General features: G+C 36.9%; 1 long non-coding RNA gene across 5 annotated transcripts; it reads left to right on the top strand.

Moving 5' to 3' along the window:
- The first annotated feature begins 1,249 nt into the window (after positions 1 to 1,249).
- Positions 1,250 to 4,720, top strand: LOC127096810 (uncharacterized). Of its 5 annotated transcripts, none has more exons than XR_007792835.1 (7): positions 1,250 to 1,801; positions 2,033 to 2,291; positions 2,388 to 2,488; positions 2,635 to 2,738; positions 2,859 to 3,442; positions 3,541 to 3,765; positions 3,910 to 4,720. It is a non-coding gene; the product is annotated as an uncharacterized LOC127096810 (long non-coding RNA). The 5 variants fall into 5 exon arrangements; XR_007792832.1 differs by having other exon boundaries at positions 2,625 to 2,738; XR_007792833.1 differs by having other exon boundaries at positions 2,625 to 3,442; positions 3,910 to 4,053; positions 4,372 to 4,720.
- Positions 4,721 to 6,625: the final 1,905 nt, after the last annotated feature.

Raw genomic sequence — 6,625 nt, 5'->3', positions numbered from 1 at the left:
AAGTTTATAAAAATATATTTTGAGTATTACCTTAATTTAGGAAGATGATTTGTATTTTGTGTGATTATTAGGGTTTTAATTAAATGACGAAAATCCGAGCAATATGGCGTACGCCAATTATTCGAATAGTCGAGAGATAGTGAAGCGGAGGCTTACTATTCTCCTTTTCATTCAAAATTAATTATTAAAATAAAGCTTTTAGAATTTATAAATAATTTGGGGAAGTGATTTTAATTTTATAGAATTTTAGGGTTTTAATTGAATGACGAAAATCCGAGCAATATGGCGTATGCCAATTATTCGAATAGTCGAGAGATAGTGAAGCGGATGCTTACTATTCTCCTTTTCATTCAAAACTAAATTTAGATAATGAAACTTTTAGGATTTATAATTAACTTGAGGAAGCGATTTTAATTTTATAGAGTTTATAGGGTTTTAATTGAATGACGAAAATCCGAGCAATATGGCGTACGCCAATTATTTGAATAGTCGAGAGATAGTGAAGCGGAAGCTTACTATTCTCCTTTTCATTCAAAATTAATTTAAATAATTTGGGAGAGTATATTAATTAAATATGTTGAATTTGAATTTTTTTAGAATTAATCTGATTCGAGAGAAATTACTTGGTGCTAGACCAAGGCTTAATTATTTTTACAATAAGGTATAATGATTTGGTATCATTTACCAATATTAACATCTAACTAAGATTTTAATCGCAATATTCTAAATAATATATAAAAATCTACACAAAATAAGGAAAAATATTTAATTGGAAAATTAATCTATTTCTGACTATTATTATTGATGTCATCTTCTTGTTGGGAAGATTAAATAAGCATTAAAATTTAAAAATAAATAAAACAAATAAAGCAGGGTATGAATTTGAACTAGGGGGTTGTTTAACGAGTTTAGCAAACCACAAGGGCCCATGAGGCCCAAGCGCTGCAGCTGCCCACCGGATTGGGCCAAAGGACCGAATCCAGTCCAGCTAGTAAGACCTAGTTGAGGTAACAGACGAAAAGGAGCGAGGCGAGTGGCCTCAACCTCCCTCCTGACATCTGGCGGCCACTACTCACATAATTAAATGGGAATTTCACAAGGTTCTTTTGAGAAAACCAACAGTTGTCAGCATTTATCAGAACAATGAATGCCTTTTTTCTTGGTAAGGCAATCATAAAGAAAAACACGGTCAACGAACTCCCCAAGCTTCCACACGTTAATTAATATTTTAATTTAAAATAAGGTTAATCTGAGCAACAATAAATCCATAAAAGAAAAACAATCAGCAGAGAAGCACGAACGAACTCCCTCTTGTCTCCTCTAATTAAAATACTCTTTTCACACTCTCTCCCTGCTTTTCATTTTCTCCACCTCTGTTATAACACCACCATCACTATTGGATTAACCACGATGGTGGTAACAGGAATCTCCGACGACACTTCTGTGTAGCCGTGGTGTCAAGTCGTGAGCGCTCATAACTCAAAGGAAAATCCTACCCTTATCCAAGCAAATACTTAAAAACCCAAATCTAGCCATGTAGTTTCCAAATCAAAAACAAAGATCCAAAGAACCGAAGCCAGAAAACAACGAAAACAAAGGACCCAGATCAAAGCATAAACAAGCAAGAGACCTAAATTTTCAACTCCAAATTAAACTTAATACAACAGAAATCTCATGTAATAATCATGGGGGTTATGGTATATGAGGCGATGTGAACAAGGTGGTAACCTCAAATCATGCAAAGGAGAAGTTTAAATACCAAATCGGAGCTAGTTCGACGTTCGACTCCGGTCAAGGCGAGGTAAACGATTTCTTTAGCGTCTTTCGAGGTTCCTTCTTCCTTCTTCTGAACTTTCCGTCTTCTTCGCTTCTTCTCTTTCTCTTTCCTTCTTACGTCGCCGCTATGGCGGTAGTAACCGTTTTAGGGTAGTCTGGGGCTTTAGCTCGAGTTTGCTGAGTTTCAATATGAAATTTCAACAAACTCCAAAAGAAAGATTATAGCTTTAGTGATGTTTTGATTCTATTTCTGCAGAGTAACGGCGCTGGAAAAGGTCCCTTTATCCCAGTGATGGATGCTCTTTATATAGAGCTTTGGAGGTACGAGGTTTCTCACTCCTGAGCTGGCAAAGATTCGAAAAATCTGTTAGGATCAAATCCTTTCTAGATTTTGGTGTGGTCCCAGGAATGAAGGTGGTGAAATCTGTTTCTGTTTTGTCCATAGTGAAATCTTCAGAATCAAGTATCCTGTGTTGATTTTCTCATTTACCACTGTGAAAGATCTACGTGTCGTGGTAAGAGTATTGTTTTCACTTTTGATTTTTGTTTTTCTCATAGAATCGAAGATTTTTAACCATGGTTGTAATTTGGTAAATCTTCTGTTGTTACAGGTTTATTTTCATGGAGTTTGTCTACTACTATTTGGTCAAGATTATGCGCACAATAGTGATGCTCCTACCTGACTTTAATATTCGTCCATCATGGTTTATAGGTGACGTGAGCTTACCTGTATTAACCTTGTCTATAAAGCATTGGTTATAATAAGCGATTTCTTTGCAACATGCTTCTGCAATTTTTTGCCTTGAGGTCTAACTGATTGTATCCTGTTTTCCATATGTTATGTGTAGCACAAAACAGGACTTCAACATACGTATCTGTTCTTGGAGAGAATGCCCATATTTGCTTGACAGAGTTATGGCAATTGCAGGGTTAAAACCAACTTATAGGATGCCTAGGTTCAGGTAATTTTAATGATGTCCTATAGAGGTGATGCATATTACTGCATACTGTTTACCCAATCCTCCATTCGTCCTCACTTTAAACTCTTTGTTGGGATGTTCTCCTCTCATTGTCACAACCAGGAATAGCTTGATGTTCAAAGTTTGAAATCATTTTGCCTTGATCATTCGGCTGCTACTTGAATGTGGTGAGATATTTAGGCTTTTGAAAAACTCCAGGTTTCATTCATCTTCAGTCACAACTTGGCAAGGCACACCTTTCGAATGACCTTGTGCATTTTGGCGGACTCTTCCTTCATATTCGATGTAAAAACTCCTTATCGTGATCCTGTAAGTCACCACCAAGCCAATCTAAATCCAGGTCAAGAATATCATTTGGCGATATTTGTAGCTTACTCGACAGCTGTTTTGGAAATGATGAGTCTATGCTCAAAGTGACAAACGAATTCTTTCTAGCTGGAAATTTGGAATTGTTGTGCAAAACTCTTGCCATTTTTTGGAACGATGAGTCACATATATATTTTGCCTTGTATCCCCTGTATTGTTTCAAATATGTAGAAATGAACTGTAGTTTGGAATGGTTAATACAAGTCTAGCTGTTGTAAGGATTGAAGTCATGGTGAATTCATGATGCTTGGCATGGCTTTGTTGTTGTAGTGATTCCAGGATGGTGTAAAGCAACATCATTTTGTCCTGTTTGGCCTTAGGTACGTTATGCATCGTGTATCTTGGTATCATGGTGTAGTTATGCTGAATTTGTTTTACATCACCGCGTGGCTCTTATGGTATTAAAAATGTATTGCAGGTTTGTTTGATAATGCGGGACATTGGCCACAAGGTCTCATGGTTTCCGGTCGGTATACCACAGCCACCTCTTGTTCGTAGCCTTGGCTTGTAGCACTAGCTATCAATGCTTGCGAAGTGCTAAGTCATGATTTCATCATGTCGTTGATACTCAGTCTGGTGCGGTTTCTTGAAGGAATGTTGACACTACAGGGGTGATGTACATTTTATCATGTTGGTTCACAAGGTAAGTGTGGCAATTCGCATTTTGTAATGACTTTTGGACCTTGGCTGCTCTGAATGTCACTTTATCATTTCTCATGGTTTTAACTCTTCTGAAAACAAACCGTATGACATGCTGCTGGTTTCGTATGTCACCTACTTTTTGCAGCTTGCTCCTTTTGGTACAGGGTGGTTGTTAGAATTTATGGACAACTTTGTCATGATTTTAAATGGAGGCGAGAAGTAGACTGAGCCAATATTGGAGCGGAGTATATCTGCAAAATCTGAAGCTCCCTTCCAAATGCTACAGACTGTTAGATTCTTAACTATCTTGTAGTTTAAGCTAAGTCTCAAAATGTATCATGACACCAATCTATAGCAGTCACTTGGCTTAGCATGATATGGAATTATAGCTGGTCCGAATTGCACTTGTAACATGATGCTATGCTTGGTTTTATGGGGTATTTCTTTTGGTCATGTTTGTGACAGGATGCTATTGCTCTTGTGCTGCAGGATCTACAACCCGAATTCTATTGTTTGTTTGGCCTAGTTTGGACACGTTCTATCTGTATTTGGTGTTTGGTCTGCAGTAATTGTGACTTGACAAATGCCGTTTTTTTTGTTGTTGTAGGTTCTGTATTCAGAGCTGATGGTGATAATTTCATGTATTCAACTACCTTTTATTTTGGGACACATGGATTCTTGTTCGCCTTGCCGACACGATGCTATTGGCTCTTGGACCCGCCAGTTATCGCATGGTACGAGGCGATACCTTATAATGTCTTCGGAGACCAGCGCAAGAAGAGGTCCAGGAAGCCGTCACGGCAAACTGATGTGCATTTTTAACTTTAGAAATTTACCTCTTGCATTTGGCTTGGTTGTAATGTCATTTAGCAACTAGAATTGCTTATGATCAGTTATATAATGTATTCCTTTTGACTTTTGAAGCAAGTGTTTGTAAAACCCAGAATTTTGTCCAACTAATGTGTTTTTAAACCAAAACTCCCAACTGTACAATGTTGTGTCTGAAATCCATGATCATATGATGCCAAATGAGCACTTGGTCTTCATCCTAAAAGACTCCTTGGTTGATGACCCTAAAACAAATGATAGCACGAATGATGAACAAAAGCCACAAATTCATTTTTAAGTCATTCATCGACATCCCGTTAACCTTTATCAACTTGGTTCAATAAAAATCCAAATTCAGGGTAAGCTTTGCTCTTAATTCAAATTAGTAGATCGCTTCAAGTAATATCCCTTCCTCATATCCTTTTTCCTGCATTCGCGTACTAGACCATGCTTTTGGACGAAATTGGATTCATGAAACGCAAGTTTCCCAGTAACATGGAAGTTATACAATAATGATGCGAATCTAAAGTGATGTATCCTCATGACTTGGATAAATGTCCAATTAATTAAGGTAATGACCATCCAACTTTAGCCAACTGCACCTCCATAGGTTCATTGAACCAATGTGCGATGAGATTTTCACTTAGAGGGTCCTGGTGGAGCCTAAACCCTACGTGAAAGCTCGTATGGTTTCAAAGAATGCAAAGAGATAAAAGTTTTACAGTCATGATGCATGCATTGTGGTATCCGTGTGAAAAATAAAACCGGGACAAAATCGGGGTATGACAGCTGCCCCTATTTAATTACAGTGAACTAGAAAGCAGAAATGACAGTAGTCTTCATGCGTTCATAGTGAAAGGTAATTAAATACAAGAAGACCCGAGTTTTGTCCTTTGAAATGGAAGGAATAAATTCATAAAGAAAAAATGTAGTGAGAAATACAGTATGAGAAGGAATCATCAGCACAGTATCTTGGATAATTACAATCGAGGTATCCCATTAAAGGAATAATATCCCAACTGTATCCAAGATTGTCTGGTAATAAGCAGAACAATGTTTCTAAAACTGAATGAGACTCTTCATGTTGATGAAGCAGCATCTCAACCAGTAAAGAAAATGAGATTCTCTGTATCGAGTCGAAGCAGCATCTTATTTATAGAATTAAGATATTCCGAACAAGGGAATGATACTTTAATTGAATCTAAGACTCTTCGAGGATATTAGAGCAGTATCTCAAAGGAAAAACTAGAATGAGACTCTCCATATTGATGAAGCAGCATCTCAAACAGTAAAAGATGAGATTCTCTATATCGAGTCGAAGCAGCATCTTATCTGATAGAATTAAGATATTCCGAACAAGGGAATGATACCTTAATTGAATCTAAAACTCTTCGAGGATACTAGAGCAGTATCTTAAAAGAAAAAGTGGAATGAGACTCTTCATATTGATGAAGCAACATCTCAAATAGCAAAAGATGAGATTCTCTGTATCGAGTCGAAGCAACATCTTATATGATAGAATTAAGATATTCCAACCAAGGGAATGATACCTTAATTGAATCTAAGACTCTTCGAGGATACTAGAGCAGTATCTCAAAAGAAAAAAAAAACTGGAATAAGACTCTTCATATTGATGAAGCAGCATCTCAAACAACAAAAATGAGATTCTCTGTATCGAGTCGAAGCAGCATCTTATCTGATAGAATTAAGATATTCTGAATAAGGGAATGATACCTTAATTGAATCTAAGACTCTTTGAGGATACTAGAGCAGTATCTCAAGAGAAAAAACTGGAATAAGACTCTTCATATTGATGAAGCAGCATCTCAAACAGCAAAATATGAGATTCTTTGTATCGAGTCGAAGCAGCATCTTATATGATAGAATTAAGATATTCCGAACAAGGGAATGATACCTTAATTGAATCTAAGACTCTTCGAGGATACTAGAGCAGTATCTCAAGAGAAAAAACTGGAATGAGACTCTTCATATTGATGAAGCAGCATCTCAAACAGCAAAAGATGAGATTCTCC

This window comes from Lathyrus oleraceus, chromosome 6 (genome assembly GCF_024323335.1).
Source record: "Lathyrus oleraceus cultivar Zhongwan6 chromosome 6, CAAS_Psat_ZW6_1.0, whole genome shotgun sequence".
Classification (NCBI taxonomy): domain Eukaryota; kingdom Viridiplantae; phylum Streptophyta; class Magnoliopsida; order Fabales; family Fabaceae; genus Lathyrus; species Lathyrus oleraceus.
This window is presented reverse-complemented; position numbering and strand designations above follow the sequence as displayed.